This window comes from Pinus tabuliformis, chromosome J (assembly GCF_031772625.1).
Source record: "Pinus tabuliformis cultivar Carrire ecotype Pingquan chromosome J, CPIR1, whole genome shotgun sequence".
NCBI lineage: Eukaryota > Viridiplantae > Streptophyta > Pinopsida > Pinales > Pinaceae > Pinus > Pinus tabuliformis.
Window position 1 is genome coordinate 587707877 of NC_142295.1, and position 24001 is coordinate 587731877.

A 24001-nucleotide genomic window follows, 5' to 3' on the forward strand; every position below is an offset into this window, starting at 1 on the left:
AGGAGTGGTAATTCCTGCCAATGCATTACAAGATATGGTCGGATTTATTTGTTCTTCATCTAGGCTTTGTTCCTGGAGTATATCCTCTTCTTTTGACCTTTCTTGCTCCTTTTCTTCTTCCTCTTCACAATCTATGTAGAATAATTTCTTCTCAGCACACTTATGACCTTTAGTGTATTTGCTATCACAACTGTAACAAAGCCCTTTTGCTCTTTTTTCTTCCAATTGTTGTGGTGTCAACCTTATAGGTTGTGGAAGACTAGGGACAACAACACTTCCGTCTTTATAGTTGTGAGTGGTATGCTTCCTGGTTGCCATAATTTTGCTTTCCATTTTTCTTGCTAACCTGAATGCCTTCTCTAATGAATCAGGTTCCCAAAGGCGAACATCATGTTGGATATTATCCTTTAAAGACCCTATGAACACATCAATCCTATGCTCCTCTGGAATATCTTTTACCCTTATGTTCAATTTTTGGAACTCCTCAATGTGCTCCATTATTGAACCCTTTTGTTTGAGACTTATCAATTGGCTAAAAAAAGTGTTGCTTTTTGTATCCTCATAATGTGCTATCAATTCTTCCGTAAAAATTGCCCAAGTGATAAATTGTTTACGAGAGCAAAGCCATTGATACCATACAAACTGATTTGGTTCCAAATATAAAGTTGTCATACGTACCTTTTGTGTGTTTTGCACATTATTGAGATCGAAGAACTGCTCCATCTGTAATATCCATGTGGCGGGATCCTTGCCATCAAACTTCCTCATATCGATTTTTGGAATATGGTGGGTCTTCGATCCAACATTAGAGTCTATGGAATCATGATTAACATTTCTTTTGTTCACATCATGAGTTTCCTTTACAACCTTTTCACCATTAGTAAGTATTTCTTGTAGAAAATTTGTCAAATCTGTCTTCAAATCTGCCATGTTTGTCTTCAAATCTGTCCTCAAATTTGTTTTCAGATCATCCATCTTAGCTTCGATGCCCTTTATCTTAGATTCCACGCCATTTATCTTAGCATCTGTTAGCTTTTGTGAGCGTGACATTTGTTGCACTTGTTCTTGTAATTTTGATATATCATGTAGCATTTCTTCCTCTTCTTCATGAGTCATGCTAGAGCTTTCAGGTTCTTTACTAGGTGTTTGCATTTTCTTTCCTTGGGGCATCAGTTACCGATAATAATGCTTTACTGTGCCCTTTGAATTCCTTCAAACCAAGCTTATGCAAAGATTAAAAATAAAAAAAAACTACACACCTTTTTTTTACTTTGTAGAAGCCTGATATTGAATCTGATGTATCTCTGTAATTTCGAATCATCCAGTTCTGAAATTGTGACCTGTAGTAGCCTTCTATGTCCTATTTCCAATGCCACTAGTCTGATCCAAATTGGATTCTCCAAGAAAGAGTTATGCACAATCTCCCGCAGTGACCTGATTATAGACTAGTTCAGTAGAGCGAACTTGTATGAAGTGCCACGTGTCACTATTTCAACCTTTGACTCTAAAAAATATATAAAAGAAAACTACAGTTCGTCCTCTTTCTGTACCTTCTTATGAAATTTCAATCCGATGCTCAGAAAGAAAGTTATGACGATTTTCCCCAGGTCACCTGTTTTGAGTGTAATTCAGGAGTCTGCAAAAAGACCAACTTCCTCAAATCATATCTCTGAAAATATCACGCGAAAAGCTCTGAAATTCAGACCCAAGGTTCAGCGCGATTTCTTCTCAAAAATGTTTTTTTTGCGACTTCTGAAACGTCACAGAAAAAAAAGTTATAGCGAAAATGCCACGATGACCGGTTTGGAGCAGTGAAACCCTAGAATCCAAAGCTCTGATACCAAATGTTATGAAACCAGCTCAAGAAAAGATAGAAAAGATAGATCAACGCCTTAGAATTCAGCCTCTTCGAGGGGGCAACCTCCTTTACATTACATAAATGAACAATTCTTGAATGATTCAAATGACAAAACCTCCTTTCTATATATAGGAGTCTAAGGAGTCACAATATAATCCAGCCGACCTAACAATAATAATATAAAGCCACAAAAATAACAATAGAGGGATTCTATGGGCACATTAATAACAATATGGGGGCAATGGGGGCACAACAATATAAATAAGGGGTATAACTACAATAGTAATGGGGTAATCACTAGTATTATAGGGACCCAACATCTAATATATGGATTTTTTCTTGGAAAAAACACATACAATATGGTTGGTGATGTGGCCACTGATATCTTTTCACAAGAGTGTTATAATATGTTTTTGTTGTAATAAGCCAACTAGGTTGGTAATTCCTTGCGGGAGGTCTTTCTTTTTTGTTACTTGAATTATATTTTTGTTTATCAAACCATTTGTGTTGGTTGTCTGGCACTCCGAGGTGAGCCAAATTTTGGCTTAAGGGCCTTGTTATTATTAGAGTGTGTTGCATGTATCAAGTAGGGCTAACCACAGAGTGCATTCTTGTATTTTTATTTAGTATGTAGGTACAAAAATGTTCCTTAAGCTTAGGAAACTACTGTAGCTTCATGATTAATACAGAAATGCTCATATCCACCTATTTCCAACATTGTTAACTATCATATTGGGATATTGTGGTTGATGCCCGTCTTGATAGGTTAATACTTATCACAATGTGCTTCCAAGTTGATTTGGTCAACATTGATCACTTGTGAGGAGACAAAGCCATGCATATATTAGGAAAACACTAGAATGTGGGCATATTCTTCATGTAAAGACTTTAGAAAGACCAAGAAGACTATATAAAGACCACCTTCAAATGGGATTGATAGATTTAAAATTGGTTTTGAGAGCTTTGGATTAATCTTGAACACATTTCTTCTCATACAAATGAATGCCCAAATTGCATATTTTTATCTACTTGCCTAATTTGTTTATGTAGATTCGAGGGATTGGTAACACCATTGATGACCTTTGTACAAGAGAGAGTCTTGAGAGGAACAAACCCAAAGAAGAAAGAACTTAGAGCCATCTCACCATAGCAAGCTTTTGCATCTTTCATTCTACTTTCTTTTTATAATAGTCTCTACTTTCTTACCTCACTTTACTTGTGTTGGTTTAATGCAACTTTTGTTGAATAAATAGACCTACAAGGGTTTCTAATTTGTTTTATGAGTTAGTTCTAGGGTTTTCTATTATAGAGTAGTGATGATGTTTTTTAGTTGTCTTGTGTGCAAGATTCTTGTAGTTGGATCAATTCCTTTTCTCTTCACATTTGGTTGATCCATCAAGGAGCACAATTTACAAGTGTGTTTTTTTTAACCTCTCTCTCCAATTCCTAATTAGCTTACTTTCTCACTTAACTGATTGGTATAAAAACACTATTTCTTGTTGTCCATCATTTGCAGACCAATTTTGTGACGAGATCAAATAATACCTATTCATTTAAAAAAAAACTATGAAAAAAACTTAATCTATAAAACTTGCTACATATCTTAAATTTAAATTATTTTCATTGAATATTTATATCTCAATTATGTATTCATTATTAAACAAAATATATATATATATATTTCACAAATTTTAACATATTCATTTTTTTAATATTAATTAATCCCAATAAATGTAATAACTTTATTTATAATCCTATCTAATTAACATAACCATTTTATTAAAATGGTATGGCACATCAAGAATATGTTTCATAATGCCATTTTTAAATTTCCCTTCATAGAGAGTGCATCATCCATAACCTTTGCCATAATTTATGTAACCAACAATTTAAGTTAATTTTTTCGAGCAATTTTAGTTAATTTTATCGATGTGCTCTAGCTTTTGATGGTGTTCTATACATTTGAGGATCATGCGGAAAGTAGCCCCACGAATTTTAAATAGTTTTTAATTCTTTTTACATTTATCTATATTCATAGGTTATTAATAATGTTGTCAGATACTTTTTACAAAATATAAAAAATATTCTGATTGTTGGTAAAGAGATGGAACATGTGGTAGTTTAGGAGGTGATGTTCTCACTTAAATTTTTTACAAAAGAATGGCGTTCATTTACTTTAAGAAGTGATATTCTCACTTGAAAATTTCATGCAACTTTTATTTTTCACTATAATGGATCAATTTGACTAGAGTATGATTTTAATATTATGTTACGTTATTATGTTGTGTCATCAAATATAAATTATTTTATTATTTTGTGGGGATGTTTTTTGTAATTTACATTGTAGTTTTGAGTTTACTATATAAAGTTCATAAATATGTAGTACGAACTAATTTATCATTTTATATAGATTTTTTTCATTTGGACTAAATTGTTTAGTTTTTTTTTTTATTTCTTTTTTCACTAAATTGTTTAGTTTTTTTAAATAGAGTTTACTCATTTTTAAGATTTGGTAAACCAAAGCTTAATAGTAAATATTTATCCAGTCTTGTAACATTAAATGTTACATGAAGACATACAAATCATTAAATCATATAAAATTATAATAATACAATGATGCATAATTCGATACTGCTCAACGAGATGAATATTGGTCACCACCGTTCAATTTGAAATTCACCTCATGCTCAATAGGACAATATAATTTGTCATTCACCTAATTTTGATTAGGAAAGTATAGTTAATACAAGGCAAATAGATGGCCACAATGAAGGCTTAGAATTATATAATAAATAAATAAATGGTAGATGATAACATCTAAAAATTAAGGTCCTTGAAAATCTTCCTGACTTGCTCCAGAGTAACGAATAGAACGACAGTGAAGGGACCTTGTCTCGTGACAGTGGGAATAAACCCCTTGTAAAGAGCCATAGGACCTTCCGCCTTAATGGTCTTCATAGCACAGTCAAGGGCTCCAGAATAAGGTGCTGGCTGTCCTGGTTTAGGGTTCATATTCATGATCCGGGTCTTGATGACGTCCACGGGATTTGAAGCCACGGCAGCCACAAACCCCGCACTGAAGCTGGCTGTCACATGCGTGCCCAGACCGTCTTTCATAATTTCGCGGGAGATGATGGTCTCTTTGATCTGATCGTAGGAAGCCAGCTGCGAGGCCGTCACGATCATGGCCCTCTGGATGGTCAACGATGACCCTGTCCACAGTGAAGTCACGCCCTCCTGTCGAACCATGCGACCAATGGCATCAGTAACGCTCATGTAGTTGCGCCTCTGGGCAATCGGGAGGCGCCCATCGGCTTGCATTCTCACCATTGCCACATCAGCGGGGTTGCCCACGGCGGCGCCGATGCCTCCAGCGGTCAAACCGGCGGCGATCTTCTGGACAAGTGGTAGGTTTCCCGGTTTCGAACCCGGCTCTCGCCACTTCTCCTTCAGAATCTCGTATAAACCCATGCGAGTGGTCGAGTAGAGTACCTGTCGGAGCATGGTTGCAGACACACCGGAAAAGAGCGCAGATACCCCCTCCGTCTGAACCACGCGGATTCCCACAGAGATTGGCCCCACCCTATTCCGGTGGGCTAATTCCGCCACCGGGTAACCAGCGTCCACATTAGCAAAGGCGAATGCGGGGCGAACAGTTTGCTCGCCTTGTAGCTGCATGCGCACCTTTATCAGATCCAGAGGGTGTGTACTACATCCTGCCACGACCGAGGCAATCCCTCCTTCCACAAACCCCTTTACGCCCATTTTCCTGGAACAAGAATCACTCAATAAAAGGAGCCTCTTCCGCACTCGTAGTTTCTCTCGCTCAGCGGAATCACAGCTTCTACCAACTAATTCCTCCCCTCGTTTATATAATGAAAGCAAATAGGGGAATGAAAGATGGATCACAGAGACCAATTTGAACAAGGGTTCATCTCACTGGGGGCAGAGGCAAATATGGCAGTGCAAGCGGAAGGCACTCAAGCAAGGATGCAGATGTTGGCCCCTCTGAGGCACCTACGGACATCCTCTGCTCTTTATTTCTATATGTAAAGGAAACCCAACATAGGTTATATATATGTAACGGAAACCACTTGACAATTTGACTCTTTCTTGGCATCGGATCCTTCCTCTAAGCGCGGCTAACGAAATGTGGAGGATGTTGTTGATGCGCCACGCAACTTGGAAAAGCGAAACCCTACACCTCTTCAACTGCCCAGCCTAATCTAACCCAACCCAAAAACAAAGCCCCGTAACCCAACCCACGGTAAACGTTATAAGATGGATTGTACGAATATTCCCAGTGCTTTACTATTCCAAGTTGTACAGTACAATACATTTTTTCGTGTCCGTTTCAAATTAAGGACACATAAGCCGCGGGAATCAGAAGAGCAATCTGATGTTAAAGATTCGAAAGGATGCTTCTCAGGATATGTGTTTTACAATTATTGGTTCAAATTATGTTGAGGCGCGTTCCAGTAAGTTGTTAACAAATTGAGGCGTGCCCTTTTATTATGAAAATGACATCACGGCTGAAGACAATAAAGGAGTCCACAGACGCCATGAAAATTTGAGAAGAGCACATTTATGCAACGGACCACAACCGCGTCCATGGCAGTGAAATGAGAAAATCGAAATGAAGTGTTGACTAGCAAGTTGAAGGAAACGATCAGACATGTAAAGAGTTCTGTTGCGTGACTCAAAGCTTAAAGCCTTTTCTCACAACTTTCAAGTGCCGACGGCGGACCTGAGAATAATGCGCTGTTCAAAGCCTCAGCGCTTTAAACAGTTGCTCCACAAGTCAATATTATTTTTTGAACATGCATTGGGAATGATCGATGAGTGCATCATTTAGAATAATCCACTCTTCAAAGCCCCACCGCATCAAATAATTCCTCCACACCATTTCAATATTGTTTTTTTGAAGATGCATTGGGAATGGAATGCATCATTTAGAATAGTCCACTGTTCAAAGCCCCACCGCATCAAATAATTCCTCCCCAACAAGTCAATATTATTTTTTTGAACCTGCATCATTGCTTGGAAGTACTTTGTGGGTTGTGGAATATAATGGCAACCAGCAACCTCATACTTTAACTATATATTATAATGTTTTACATCTGATTCGAATGAGGAAACTTCTATCTAAGTCATATAATTAGCCATTGTCCCAAAAGTGTAAAGAGAACCTGATAGGTTTGTTATATGGGGGGATCCCCTAAACGTTCGCAGATCCAGCAGCGTCAACATTTCTGGCACTAGAAGGAGGGTCACCAGTAGTTTATGGTTGATTGTCCCACTGACCCCACTCACCCATTATCTAGTAAAGGAAGTAACATTCACTCCCTCTCCCCTGCACGCAATTTTAAAGTTGATCATTTATCACCTCCCAGACCTGAACGTGAAATCTCGTATCATCAAATCCGAGTTGTTCGTCTCATCGCCATTAATTTGCAAAAGTTTTTGGACTGATTCCAGGAGTGTACGCTCTTCCATATTCTCAGAAGAAGCAAAAGACTACCCCCACAGGAGTGGTAGTTTCATCTGTTGAAGAAGTGATATTCACCACTCTTGAAGAGTTGGCAAAAGCTGTGGAGAAAGAAGAGGAACCCCCAATCTTTCGAAAGGAAGAAGAAGACAACCTCTTACTCTCAGGCTCAAATTCTGGTGGAGGAGGCGGAGGGGAAGGAAACAAAGGAGGAGGAGGAGAGGAAGAAGAGCCAACAAACTCAGAGAAAGAATCATCAAATTCAGAAGAGGAGGAGGATGACGACAAAGAGGACAACATGGAAGAACAAAATCTGGAATGGATGACTCAAGGCCCATTGGCACTTTCGGGTGTCCTGCACAAGATGCCGAGACACGCAGAGAATATCTTAATGATATATGACCTTGACGAGACAATGAAGGCAGAATATCACTTAGACACGTTCTACCAACATGTGTAGACACTCGAGGTACGTTACGATGACATGTAGACTATTTCCATGTACCTTGGATGGCAGAGTAGTTTTATGGTACGAAAACCTTTCACCAAAATCCATCCAGAACTGGGGGGAAGTTCCTCAGTCAAGCCTAAGCTACACACTGAGCAGCCTCAGTGACTAGTCTCCCTCCCTGTCACCTGGAACTACACAATGCACAGTTGTTGAACCCTCTTCCTAGCCTGTCATTCATCTTGATCCCAGTCTAAGGTTAACAATGCATCATCTTAGGATAGGAGGTTTTGGATTTGATGTCATTCTGTCATGAATGAATTGCAGGAGCAGGTACACTGTTAGATCATGGCAAGATAATGAAGGAGATGAAGAAGGAGAAAACATGCTAGAAGACTTGCTTGCAGTTGGATGGAGAGAAGAATCTCATCAAGGACAAGCTAAGGGAACACATTCATGCAACCTATTTTTAAGACCAAGATCACTGAAGACCCCACAGCATCGAGCCATGTGGAGGAGAAGAGAAATCACATCCAAGAACACATCCATCACTCAACAGCAACAACAGATTGACATTGCTACCATAGCCAGCTAGTCCATGTCAGCAGTGTCATGTCAAGTTGTGTCATGAGTTGTCAAGGCTACATCACTATTATGGGCCATATCTGTTGTAAATAAAATGTAATTTAAAGTGAAAGTCCAATGAACACACATGAATATGAAGAGTCATGACAGTCAAGTCATAAGAAGTTGAATAGTCATGAGGGTAGTCCAACAGTCATAAGGGTCAAGCATCACCCTTGGCTATATATACCCCTCGCATTGTATGAGCAAGGACTTTTCACCTTGGCTCTTCCCATGAAGCATTGAGAGTTTTCATATAGTTCTTTGAGGAGTGAGGAGTGGCTCCAATGTCCCACTACTGGGGCTAGTGATGTATAGTGAACAATATGTGTATTGGAACTTTTTCTTAATACAAAAGTCGGTTAAGGCCAACATGTTTTCATACATGTTTTTTAGATGTTTGTAAGACTATTCTTTCAACATTTGTAATTCATGTTTGTTTCACATGTACTAAGATAGTTGAACTATTTCGGTTGTTTTAGTACTTACCTTTTTGGGAATGTGTTGTATTGGTTATCACTGTTATCTAATCCTTGTGGACTACTCCGCAGGATACTAGACAGACCTTCCTTGTGAAGGATTTAACCCTGTACATAAATTACCTGCATTCGAATTCTAAAAAAGCATAAAATAAACAATGGCAAGAGCATAAAACATAAAACAAATCTGCACAAAAATTTTCCTCTAGATCCTAAAACCGGGACTACCAGATTGATTTTTCATTATATTCCTTTCAAAGTTACAATACATATATATACATGTCGAAGCATCCATAAACCCCAATCCATTAACCCTGGATTAGAACATAATCGTAGTTCCCTTGACTAGATCTACAAAATACCATGGACAGAAAAACTTCATGCCCAAAACCATTTGTGAAATCCATGCACAAAACCATAGGTAGGTCCCCCCTGTGCCCCCCCTGCGTGTGGGTTAGTCATGGAAAGAATATAACACACACCCAAAATTCTCCCACTTGTTGTTTTATTTCCACAGGGAGCCATGGGAGAGCTTAGTCATTGGTCCAACCCTGCAATGCCCATTGTTTCTCTACACCAAGAGAACTTCTCAGTGCTCACAGACTTTGTCAATGCATCTGTAGTATTCTTCAAAGTGTCCACCTTTACCAGCAACACCTTTTTGTCCTCAACCATATCACTCACAAAGTGATAATGAACATTAATGTGCTTTGTCTTTGAATGATAGGCAAGGTTCTTTGATAAGAAAATTTCGCTTTGGCTATCACAGTCTATCCTTATAACTCGTTGTACTAACTTGATACTTGAACACAATCTCTGTAACCAAACTGCTTCCTTGGTTGCATGAGCGGCTACCATATATTCTGCCTCTGTAGTTGAAAGGGCCACTACAAATTGTCTCTTACTCATCCAACTGACTACACCTTCAAATAGGTTAAACACATACCCACTTGTAGATCTTCTCTGATCCAGATCTCCAACCCAGTCTGCATTAACAAAGCCATGGATGTCCAAAACTCTGTCCAATCCTGGTCTTCCTTGGTAGCACAAACCATAATCACTAGTGCCACACAAATACCTAAAAACACGCTTCACTGTTGTCCAATGCTCCTTCCCTAGTTTTGACATAAACCTGCTCAATACTCGCACTACATGTGCAATGTCTGGTCTAGTATAGACCATTGCATACATCAGGCTATCGACCGCACTTGCATATGGAACACGGGACATGTCCTCTTCCTCTTCTTGTGTCTTAGGACACTGTTCAATAGATAAATTTACACCTACAGGAATAGGAACCTTCATCGGTTTACTATCCTGCATATTAAACCTCTGCAATTTTGTCTCAATATACTTCCTTTGGTTTATCCAGGGCTTCCTCTTTTCCTGATCTCGTTTAATTTCCATGCCCAAAATATAGTTTGCAACACCAAGATCTTTCATGTCGAATTTGGAGGATAATTGGGTCTTCAAATGCTGGATAATTTCTTTGTCATTTCCAACCAGCAACATATCATCCTCATACAAGACTAGACAAATAACACGACCACCAATTAGTTTAAAATACACACAGTGATTTATTTTGCTATAGGTGAAGCCAAGTCCCCATATAAATGTATCAAATTTCTGATACCACATCCTTGGTGACTTTTTTAACCCATACAAAGACTTTTTTAACTTGCATACCAGTTCTTTCTTACCCTTCACCCCAAAGCCTTCAGGTTGCTTCATGTAGATCTCTTCTTCCAGATCCCCGTTAAGAAATGTTGTCTTCACATCCATATATTCTACCTCAAAATCAAAAGCAGCAACAATAGATAAAAGTAATCTAATAGAAGCTACCTTGGCAGCAAGATTAAAAATATCACCAAAATCAATTCTCGACACCTGGGAATAACCTTTTGCTACCAATTGAGATTTGTATTTCTCCACCTTACCTTTTGTGTTCATCTTCTTCTTAAACACCCATTTGCTTCCAATGGGTTTCCTTCCAGCCGACAACTCACCAAATCCCAAGCCTCATTTTTGTGCAAAGATGCCATTTCATCAACCATAGCCTCTTTCCAGAGTTTTCCATCCTCTGAATCTACGATTCCCTAAAAGTTTTGGGATCATCATTAGTAATAGATAAAGAGAAATTTTAACAGAAAGTAGATGGGCTACACCTTTTTTGCTGCCTTCTTTCTCGAACTGATCTTCTTATAGCTGGAGTTTGTGGCTCTTCATCTTCTGATTGCTCTTCTACTGTAGAATCTGATTCTTCCTCCTTTAGCTCAAACTCTATCTTCTTAGGTTCCTTCGGTAGGACTTCATGTTTAAGAACATATTTTACCTTTCTAAACATCACATCTTGGTTGTACACAACCTTCCTTGTTTGTGGGTTCCAAATCGTAAAACCTTTTAAACCATCCTTATACCCAATAAAGATGCACCTTTCAGATTTACTATCTAACTTTGTTCTTTTCTCCTTTAGAACATGTACATATGCATCAAATTCAAATACCCTCAGATGTGAAAGAGAAGTTTTCTTACCAGTCCATACCTCTTGTGGAGTCTTATCCTCCAATGTCGATGAAGGTGATTTGTTGACCAGGTAACATGTAGTCTCCACCACCTCTGCCCAGAATTCCTATCCTAACCTGACACCATTGAGCATGCTTCTTTCCCTTTCCACCAATGTCTTGTTCATTCTTTCTGCAGCTCCATTTTGCTGAGGTGTGTATGGTGTAGTCTTTTGTCGTGCTATACCACACTTCTTAAAGAACTCTTCAAATTCCTTCTTGCAATACTCTCCACCGTTATCTGTCCTCAACACCTTTATCTTCTTCTCTGTATGGTTTTCCACCAGAGCCTTAAATTTTTTAAACCTGTCAAAGACTTCAGATTTATTATTAAGGAAATATATCCATGTATTCCTAGAGAAGTCATCTATAAATGATACATAGTACACTGACTTACCTAGTGATTGAATGGACAGGTGTCCAAACACATCACTATTGATCCAAGATCTTTTTCTTCTAGATGCATTAAAGAAATACATGCATACATTGCATCTTAACCATAGAAATTTAATGTGCACATGAGAGAAGAGGAGAAACACATAAAAGCATGAAAGAAGACAAGAGACTTGATAACAGAGTTTGTCCAATTTTGACTACGTCTCTGGGCCCTACTAATCAATGGGGAGGCCTTCATTCATTAAGTGGCATGAGAAAGAAGAGTACAATCATCATTTACAAAAAAGAGTCTTATACCTCCACTCTAGAAAATCACCAAAAAATGGAGAGATCTGTTGCAGAAACTGGCATCACCATTGAGTTCATGTCGCCAAGAGGTGCAAAATCGATATAAAACTTGCCCAATTCTAACACTGGACCAAAACTGACCCCCTAGAAAATGTGCTTAGGCAAGGTTCTGCCCCTTGTCACAGGTCTGCTTAGGGTTCCACCACCTGAAATTCATCTGCCTCGAAATATGTGCATGCTCCCTCCTCCCCAGCACACTGTGCAGAAAGGGTAATATAATTTTTGGTGGGCGGATTACCCAACGAGATGGTTGGGTGCATTGGTTAAAATTAACAAGTAGTTAAGGAGGGGTCAAGGGATCAAAACCCACCCCTCCCATTTTTTAACACAATATATATTATGGTTTTAACTGTGGGCAGCAGGTTTGTTGTCTTGGTGGCCCATGCCCCTATCTTCCACATGAAATTTTTGTTATACTAGTGAGGTGCAGGGGAAGCGGGGTTGACAGCCCGCGCCCCCTCCATATTTAATATATGACCATTGTGTGGGCTCCGGGGTGGTGGGGTCATGGCTGCCCACCCCACTTTGACTTTTGGTTATGGAGGTTCCTGTGGGTACTGGGGGCGGCGGGGTCATTGCCGCCCGCCGCACTATTTTAATATTATTTATATGGTGGTTCCGGGGGCAGTGGGGCCATGGCCACCCGCCCCATTTTTAATATATTTAAAAAAAAAACCACCGACCCTTTTTGGGATTTTCCAGAACCTTAGGCGGTAAAAGAAAAATTAATGGACCCACAATTTCGCCTAGAAAACTGGCCAGATTCCGGTTCCAGATTCTTTCCAAATTGTTCCCTCCTTAAGCTTGCCACATGGGTAAGTCAACCCATAACTTTGACTGCTTCTATCTTCTTCATACGAACTCATATTGGAGTGTCGTTCGTAGCGTTGGAATTAGGGCAACGAGCACTTCGATCTGATGTCAAGTTAATCGACTTTCTGCCACTTTGAATTTTGAGCCTTTTCCATGCCATTGGTGTTTGGAGATCCACCTAGATCAATCCTCCCCATTAAGGAGCTTTTGGATCGCCAAAAGCTTTATCAGTCAATTAGCAAGTGAGGGAATTGTTTCCTCACTCTTTCTTTTTCGAGCCATTTTGCCTTGCTAGGGTGCATCCCTTTGAAACCAACTCGAAGGTATTCCACATCTCCCCATCGTGAAGTCCTGGTCCTTCTGTCAAGGATGATATCTTCCAACAACTCATCGAGATACTCTGGTGCAAAATCATCAACTGTAGGAACTGATCCCACCTCTTCGATGTCCACAATCAATGGTGGCTCATAAAGCTTTAAGTTTTCCACATTCACTATGGAGTACATTTGCATATATGTCGGCAAATCAAGACGAAAGGAATTGTTTCCAATCTTCTCCAAGATGGTGAATGGACCATACCGGATTGGTCGCAACTTCTTCCCTTCTCTCTTCATTTTGTCCTTGCTGATATGGAACCACACTTTATTGCCCACTTGAAATTGATGGTCGACTCAGTGTTTATCATGTCGAGGCTTGTACCAAACTTGACTTTTCTCAAACTGCTCTTGTACTGTATGGTGAATCAATTGGATCCACTGAATGAACCACTGTGCTTTGTCCCTGTCATCACATCCACTGGAGTCATCTTCCCTTCCAAAGACCATATCAAAAGGATCTTTGGGCAGGTAGCCAAAACATGTCTCAAATGGTGAACGATGCGTAGATGAGTGCACTGCTCGATTGTAGGAATGTTGCACATATGGAAGATGTTCATCCCACAACTTAGGATGTTTCCCACAATAGCCTCGCAATAAGTGTACCACGGTGTGGTTGAAAACCTCTGTTTGTCTGTCTGTTTGTGGGTGAAATGTCATGCTTCTTTTCAACTTGGTGTCCAGCATCTTCCACAAGTTGGTCCAAACTCTTCAAGAAAGCGAGAGTCTCGATCTGACACAATCGATGTGGGCAACCCAAAATGGACCCAAACATGCTGAAAGAAAAGATAAGTAGTCTGCTCTGTAGTGATCTTCTTTTTACAAGGCATTAAAATACACATCTTACTAAAATGGTCAACGACAACATACAAATAGTCGTGACCTTTTCTAGACAAAGGAAAACCTCCTACAAAATCCATCGACACATTATCCCTTGGACGACTCGAAATAGGGAGTGGTGTGTAGGGCCCGAGTTTTCTATTAGAGGGCTTTGAAACAGAACACATCACACATCCCTTTACATAGCAAGTCACAATGTTCTTCATATGAGGCCAAAAACAAAATCTTTGTACATGACACAAAGTTTTTTCAACACCAAAATGACCAGACACAAGGGAGGTGTGGGCCTCCCGGATTACATGTACCCTTTCCCCTGTGGGTATGCACAATTTACCAAGGTGATACAACAGTTTCCCCTGCAAGTGATATTTGTCCACCTATGAACCATGGGTTAGTTTTGCATAAATCTCCTTAAATTCATCATCGTTAGCATATTGTTCAACATAACTTTCAAAAGATAATGAAGCATTATGAAAAATAATAGAAGTAGAAATACGAGGGCGAGATAGCATATCGGCCACTTTGTTGCTAGTGCCTTTTTTATACTTTATTACCAGATGAAACTGCTGAAGAAAACCCATCCACCTGAAATGACGAGCTTGCTGCAACTTGGTTTGTGACTAAAGATACTGCAAGGGCTGATGATCCATATGGATGATGGTCTCCTTGCCGATTAGGTAGTATTTCCACTTTTTCACACATTGGACCAAGGCATATAAATCTTTGTCATAAGTGGGATATTATCACAACCTGAGAGTATTTCTCTGAATGGTAACATATCAATTTCTTTTGCTGCATCAGTACAACTCCCATGGCATATCCGCTAGCATCTGTATCGATCTCGAATGGCTGCTGGAGATTTGGTAAGGCCAATTCTGGTGCGGTGCTAATCTTTTTTTTCAATGTTTCGAAGGACTTTTGCTACTTTCCTCCCAATTGAAATACTTGTGTTACACTTTCAGTGTGTGTAAAGGTGGTGCAATAATAGAGAAATTGGCAATAAATCTCCTCTAATACTATACTGCACCCAAAAAACTGCGAACCTCGGTTACACTAGTAGGCTTAAGCCAATTTACAATTGCTTCAACTTTATAAGGATTAATTTTTAACTCACCATGACCAACAATATGACCTAGGCAAACCAAAGAGGTTTTCCCAAACTCACACTTCAACAATTTTACATAGAGTTTTTCTTTTTTCAATACATCAGGCACTTTTATTACATGGCATACATGTCCATTCCAACTTTTACTAAAAACAAGAATATCATCTAGATATACAAGAACAAATTCATCAATGAAAGGGCTAAGAGATCATTCATGACCCTAATGAAAGTGGTTGGAGTGTTACAAAGTCTGAATGGCATTACCATCCATTCGAACAACCCTTGTTTGGTCTTGAAGGCAGTTTTCCACACATCCTGCTTTACAATTTGGATCTGGTGATAACCACTACGTAAATCCAATTTGGCGAAGTAGATAGCATTCTTTAATTGATCTAGTAAATTGTCAATGTGTGGAAGAGGGTAACGATTTCTCACCGTGATTTTGTTTAGTGCTCGGTAATCCACGCACATCCTCCATGTGCCATCTTTCTTCGGCACTAAGACAATCAGTGAGCCGCACAGAGAAGTGCTCGGTCTGATGACCCCTTGGTTCAATAGTTCCTAACCCTGCTTTTTGATCTCCTCCATCTCAATAGTCGACATCTTATACATGACAATATTTGGTAAAGGATCATCATGCTGCAAATGGATCTCATGTTGGATTTCCCTCTTTGGAGGTAATCCCCTTGGTTCCTGAAACATCTCATCATAGTTATAAATTAATTCACATAATTCCTTTTTGTGCACATGATCACAACAATGGAAAGCATCGGATAATTATGCATCTTTCCCCCTTACAACCATATGCATGCAACCCTTACTGGAATTCACCAACCTCTTCATTTGTCCTGCATTTACAAGGTTGACATTGATTTTAGTTTGATGAGCCCTTACAATATGTTCTAACCCATCTTTTGTGATTTGGTATTTGTTTTCATGACGGAAGAAGATTGCTTTTCTATCATATAGATATGGACTCCCTAACACCATGCCACACATATCCAATGGCATCACATCAAGTTCTACCTCATCCACTAACTTAGAAGTGATCACAAATTTAACCATGCACTGCTTAGTTACATTCAATTTTGCTTTATCATGTATCCATCCACGCGAGTAAGGTTTTGGATGTGGTTTGGTTTCTAAGCCTATCTTCTTTACCAAGGACTTTGAAATTAAATTTTCTTGGGATCCAGTATCAAATAGTGTTTCCACTTTTGTATGATTTATGACAACTCTAATATGAAATAACTCAATTCTCTTTCGTTCATTAGGAAGAGACTCATCTATTGAACTAGTTCCTTCATGTGATTCATAATTAACATGAGGTGTAAGAGTACCTTTTGTTCCTACTGCTGTGATCAATGCTTCATCGCCGAAATCGGATCCAAGGTCTTGTTGCACAGTTGCCACTGTCTTCTGCTTGCCTTTTCCTCCATACTTCTTTGGTCTCTTTTTCGAGTACAATTTCCAACAATGATCGTCATCATGGCCTTCCTTTTTGCAGTGAGTGCAATAAGGTCTTTCTCCTTCATATTTCTTGGTTGATGTCATCCTCTTCTCCTTTCCCTTTCCTTTCACTTTGGGTTTAGAGGTTTGAAAGTTGGTTTCTTGAAATGATCATCTCTTTCATTTTTGGCCATGTTCTCAAGATGAATGGCCTTTACACTGGACGAGTCAATAATAGTTGGTTCAAACAATAACAATGAATGCCTAATGTAACTAGGTAATGATCCAATATACTTAGTTACTACTTCAGGTGAGTCAAGTGCAATGCCCAAAGTAAGTGCTTGTTTTCTAATCTCCTCTGTAAAGCTTTGAACATCCTGACCTCTACCTTGCCTTAAGTATTTCCAATCCATTAAGGTTTTTTACTTATAACCCAAGGGATAAAATTGTTCCTTTAATGCAAAAATGAAACTAAGCCGTGAGGAAAGAAGATTACCCACACTCTTACTACTTTGCAATTTTCTCTCCCACCAAACGAGAGTGGTGCCACTCAGCCGAAGAGAGGCTAGCTGAATCTTTGCCTCGTCCTCTTCGATCTGTTGAATCCCATAGTAGATTTCAATCTGACTAATCCAGTTATTAATCTTTTCCGCATTACTTTCACCATTATACATGGGAAGATAAAATTTGACATCTAATTTAAAGAAAGGTTTCTTAGATGCATCCCTTGAATTTCTATGATGATGGTGATGAGAGGAAGAAGAAATTTCACTCGTGGAAAGAGGAGGGGGTTCTTCTCCACCATTTCCATGCACCGAACCTTGTTCTTCTGGATTTCTCCCTTCTGCTTTCTCCAGCATTGAAAGCAACTAACTGACATTTTCTACCATTGTATAGAAGGTTTTGCGGAAATTTCACTCCCCTTCATGATGAGCCTCTTCATCTACCATGTTTCTCCTTTGATGTGCACGCCCCGCTTCGGGATCGAAAGACTTTAGTTTCCCTTCGCCTCTTCAGAGCCTGTTTCTTGTTAGCATACAAACATGCAATTCACATCTACAAAGACCTACTCTGATACCACTTGATCCAAGATCTTTTGCTTCTAGATGTATTAAAGAATTACATGCATAAATTGCAACTTAACCATAGAAATTTAATGTGCACATGAGAGAAGAGGAGAAACACATAAAAGCATGAAAGAAGACAAGAGACTTGATAACGGAGTTCGTCCAATTTGGACTATGTCTCCGAGCCCTGCTCAATCAATGGGGAGGCCTTCATTCATTAAGTGGCATGAGAAAGAAGAGTACAATCATCATTTACAAAAAGGAGTCTTATACCTCCAATTTGTAAAATGGCCGAAAAATGGAGAGCTTCGTTGCAGAAACTGGCATCACCATTGAGTTCTTGTCGCAGAGAGATAAAAATCGATATAAAACTTGCCCAATTCTAACACTGGACCAAAACTGACCCCCTGGAAAATGTGCTCAAGCAAGGTTCTACCCCCTGTCACAGGTCTGCTCAGGTTTTCGCCACTTTCAATTCATCTGCCTCGAAATATGTGCATGCTCCCTCCTCCCCGACACACTGTTAAAAAAGAGTAATATACTTTTTGGTGGGCGGATTACCCAGCGAGGTGGTTGGGCGCATTGGTTAAAATTAGCAAGTAGTTGAGGAGGGGTCGGTGGATCAAAACCCACCCCTCCCACTTTTTAATAGAGTATATATTATGGTTTTAATCATGGGTGGTAGGTTTGTTGTCTTGGTGGCCCGTGCCCCTATCTTTCGCATGACGTTTTCGTTATATTGGTGAGGTGGAGGGGCAACGGGGTTGACAGCCGCACCCCCAACCATATTTAATATATGGTCGTTGTGTGGGATCGGAGGTGGCAGAGCCATGGTCGCCCACCCCACTTTGACTTTTGGTTATGGTGGTTCTGGTGGGTACCAGGGGCGGTGGGGTCATGGCCACCCGCCCCACTATTTTAATATTTTTTGTATGGTGGTTCCAGGGGTGGCAGGGCCATGGCTGCCCGCCCCATTTTTTAATTTATATTTTTTTAAAATAAATAATCACCATCCCCTTTTGGGATTTTCTAGAACCTTAGGTGGTAGAAGAAAAATTAACATACCCACAATTTCACACGGAAAACTGGCTGGATTCCGGTGCTGGATTCTTGCCAAATTGTGCCCTCCTTAAGCCTGCCACATGGGTAAGTCAACCCACAACTTTGACTGCTTCTATCTTCTTCATACGAACTCGGATTGGAGTGTCGTTCACACCGTTGGAATCAGGGCGATGAGCACTTCTATCTAATGTCAAGTTAATCGACTTTCTGCCACTTTGAATTTTGAGCCTTTTCCATGCCACTGGTGTCTGGAGATCCCCCTGGATCAACTGTGCACAAGCTCTAATATCATTTTTGTCCTCTTAGCACCAGAGGGGAAACTCACACGATTCTATTTCCCATATACACAATTTTCACAGAAATCAAAATCTAGAGAGAAATTAGACATACCTTCTACCATACCATTTCCATGAAGTATTCGAAGGCCCTTCTCTCCAATATGTCCAAGCCTTTGATGTCATAACATGGTATTTTCTCCAAAGGCCACTAGATTTTCTGCTCCACTTTTAGGAACCACAGAACTGTTGCACACATCAATAGCAGTGCTACCCTGCAGCTTGTACAGAGTTCCAATCTGAACTCCCCGCATCAATACTAGTGCTCCCTGAACCATCTTGCATGTATCTTTCTCGAACACTATTGTTATACCTACATCATCCATATTTCTTACAAAAATAAGATTTCTGGCCAATGTAGGAATATGAAGAACACTCGGAAGTGTTATAATCCTTCCACCTTGCAACTTCAACTTGACTTTTCCGCGACCAACGATTCTCGCCTTCTTGTCATCCCCTAAGAAGGCATCACCACCATCATATTTCTCATACTAGTAGAACCACTCTCTATGGGGAGTGAAGTGGAAGGATGCACCTGAGTCAATCAACCATGCCTCATGATCTACATGTGTACTTGAAGAAGAAGCCAAGTACACATCCCCACCTTCATTTGAGATGGTTTTTTCCTCTACAGAAGGAGCATCATCAAATCCATTTCCTTTCTCAGGAACTTTAGATTTACAGTCCCTTTTGAAGCTCCCTTCCTTTCCGCATTTCTAGCACACCTTTATAGGTTTTCTGGGAGATTTCGATCTCCCACTCGAGGACTTCTTTTGTTTCTATTCTGGGACCATCCTCATACAGACAAGGCATCACCATTCTGGCCCTCCATATTTTTCCATCTCATCTCCTCCGATAGCAAGGATGAGACTATTTCATCAAACTGCAAGGTAGTTACATTACTATCTATTGCAACAACTAGACTATCCCACGAATCTGGTAGAGAACACAACAAACTGATGTACTTATCTTCACCTGAAATTTTAATATCAACAGATAATAATTGGCTTACCACAGTATTAAAGGCATTCAGATGATATGTCACTGAGTCTCCATCTTTCATCCTCACGTTATACAACTTTTACTGTAGGAAAAAATTATTCACCAGAGACTTAGATTGGTACAAAGTCCCTAACTTATCCCACATAGACTTCGCTGAAGCTTCCCTAGATACATTTAGCAATACTAAATCTGAGACACGCAATCGTATTGTGCTCTTTGTCTTCTTTTCCAACTTCGCCCAATTTTCATCTTATTGTTGTTGTTTAGTACCAGGATCTACTGCAATCCACTGATCTTTATCCACCAATAGATCCTCCATCTTGAGTTTCCACAACTCAAAACTCTGACCATTAGATTTCTCAATCTCTATATTTCCACTGCTCGCCATATTCTTTCACCACAAGACTCGATCCCGCAGATCTCCCACTAAATAGGGTATACCACATGCCCGAGAAAAACCCTTCAACAGTAAAGGTGTCCCCTTGAAGGTGAAACAACTCTGATACCAAATGAAGGTTTTAACCCCGTACAGAAATTACTTGCATACGAGTTCTAAAAAACAAAAAATAAACAATGGTGAGAGCATAAAACATAAAACAAATATACACAAATATTTTCCCCTAGATCCCAAAACCAGGACTACCAGATTGATTTTTCATTATATTCCTTTCAATGTTACAATACATATATATACATGCCAAAGCATCCGTAAACCCCAATCCATTAACCCTAGATTAGAACATAACCATGGTTCCCTTCACCGGATCTACAAAATACCATGGAAAGAAAACCATCATGCCCAAAACCATGTGCGAAATCCATGCACAAAACCATAGGTAGGTCCACCCACCTAATATAGGGTCTAAAAAAAATTCTCGGGGCACTGCCCCAAACCCCATATAAGGGGGATATTGCCCCCCTACGTACCCCCCCCTGCGCATGCGGTAGTCGTGGAAAGAATATAACACACACCCAACACCTTGTTTACTGGTTATAACAACCGTCACATCCGTTGTGGACTACTTTGTTGGATGGTGGATGGGTCTTCCCTTGTACTTTAGTTTTAACGACTACCGCATCTATTGTGGACTACTCCGTGGGATATTGGAAAGATCTTTCTGGTTCACATGTGTCTCTTCCTAGGTGGTACTATTACCTCTCACTTAGAGGCTCACTTTACTCTCCCCCTTTTGCAGTAAGACAACCTAGCCACAGTTACATTACGCACTCACCAGACACACTCACCTCGTTTTTTGAAGACACCAATGTAACACTCTCATATGATGAACAACAAGAGCTAAGGAAAATCTCTAAGTAAATGGAAACCGAGCCATCATACTGGATGGGACTCCTACACCAAATGGTGTGAGGTCTAATTGGGAATTCATACTAGGGAGATCCCCTTAATGTTGGCAGATCCAACACCATCAACACTTCCGTAGCAAGATAATAGTTTGACGCAAACAATAAAGAGGCAATGATTGTGGGGGCATGAGCCCCGTTTGTATATCTTTCAAGGTAAGTTCCTGTTGTTGAATTTGTCAACAATATTCATATAACATGTTTAAGTAGTTTGTATCCATATATGTTGGTCATAAAAAGAGAGAAATAGTAATTGTTAGTGGAGGTGTATGTTGAAAGAATTATACTTTTGTTTCTTAAATCAAAGTAAATATGAACATTTTTTCTAAATAAGAATAAAAACAATATGAGGTTAAATGTAATATTAAGAAATCGTATGTGAAATTCGGTTAAGTAGCAATTGATGTTTACCATGAGTAAATTTGGAACATAAAGTGTATGGTTGGCTAGAGTGTATTCCCTTGAAGATATTTTGATGTGAGAAATGATTCCTCTTGCTGTCTACATTTGAGATATATATTTTCTTGCATATTTTGTGAGATGCATGAGAATGGAAATGCTGGATTGATTCGAAGGTCTGACTATGATCTTACTCTTGATATGGTAGTGAATGTTAAACCTTATCTTTCTTTGGTGCCAATGTCTACAGTTGCTTTGTCTAATGTCATTCCCTATTATTTATGTATCGTTAAAGCCTATGCCATTCGAAGTGGTATATATCGGCGTGAACCCCTTGTGATGGGGGAAATGGGTACATATGTTGGATGTGAAATGTCTCATGGTGTTCCTTTGTATTGGTTGAATTCGACTACCACGAAGGGTGGCAATTCTGGGGACTTCCAATTAGGTGTATAATAGATTGAAAAGACTTTGCCAAGTATGCCATTAACAAGGCATGCATGTACCCATAATTTGTTGGTGAGTATAACCTTTTGTTCATTACATAAGAGTACCTTTGCATCCAAATGTTCATCTTCTGTTGTAGTAGAAGTTTCTTGCCTTTATTGATCGACAGAGCAAAGCACTAATGACATGTTCAATTTTTTTAGCATTGTTGTATTATGCAAATCAATTGAGTTGTTTGTTGCATATAGGTTCATGGAGTCTTGAAATGTTTGTTTCTCTTCATGCGTAAGAGAGGAGTTTTTCCTTGACATTATGAGTGTCCAATCTTCAAGAGTAGGTGTTCCATTTTTGAGGTTTGTGAGGATCTGACGAAAGCAACCTGGGAAGGGTTAACACCTTGTTGACAAAAAACAATTGAAAGTTTTATGAATGTGTTGAAGTTGTGCCAAAGTGCGACAAAACAATTGTAGGTCCTATATTGTAGACTAAAAGAGCCCCCCTATCTATGAATTTTATGTTTAATGTTAAAATTTGAAGCACAATTTTGATTTTCGCTATGAATATTATGCAGAAACCAGGTTTAAGCACTCTTCTTAATACATATAGAACTAAATAGAGGATTTTTCATTCTATATAGATTGATTTATAATCATAGTAATTACAAATGGAGAATAATGTGACCATATAACAGAGAGTTCATAATCAACATACAACATGGAAAGCATGCAAATATTTCCAAGCTCACTTCGTTCATCATCCTTTGCACATATTTCTAGCTCATAATACCTCCTTTGAATATATATTTGTTATATATCTAGTTTCTCATATCCAATTTTATATAATTTCTTTGTTTTCTAACATGTAACTTGAATTATTTCAATTTATGAGACTGTTACATTTGAATCCTTTGACAATTTTCAGAAGTTGGAACCCTGTTAGGGAGGGCTGGTACAACTGGTCTTGGGAAGGCAGTGGAGGCTTTGGATATTCTCAGGAGTAGCATGATCAACTTAAATCTTAGCAATGGCTTTGCATCGGGTGTTACCCTTAAGGGCATTAAAATTGAAATATTTTCATTTGTAGTTGCGAATACTATTCTAAAGGGATAAAATCTAACTCAATCTCTTTATGAAGAAAATATGAGGTTCCTGAAAGAGGAGTTTCTTCACTCATAAGGTGTTCAAAGCCTTGTTTCCAATGACATGAATGAGCTAATGAGAATTGTGGCTAATGAAAAAAGGTGAGTACTTGTAGTGATGGAATTTAGTATATTTACTCGTACAGAAAGAACCATTCTATCCTAAAAACCTAAAAAGGAACTTGGATGTGTGATTCAGTGAGAACTTATCATTACTTGCAATCATCCTACTTATTTGTAAAACAAACGTCATAGATCTCAATGACAACTTTGTCAACAATTTGGGAAGTTATGTTTGGACTTTTTTTAAGTCCCAAAATGTTAGTGTGGCAAGATCTGAGAGTCACAGATGTCAAACAAATCCAACGAAACGACGAGTTGTTACACCATGGTTTTAAATTAAAAA

At 39.2% G+C, this 24001-nt stretch overlaps 1 pseudogene; it reads right to left on the bottom strand.

Annotated features, from left to right (window-relative positions):
- Positions 1-4542: 4542 nt before the first annotated feature.
- LOC149228353 (mitochondrial uncoupling protein 5 pseudogene) lies at positions 4543-5908 on the bottom strand (annotated as a pseudogene).
- Between the last annotated feature and the right edge of the window lie 18093 nt (positions 5909-24001).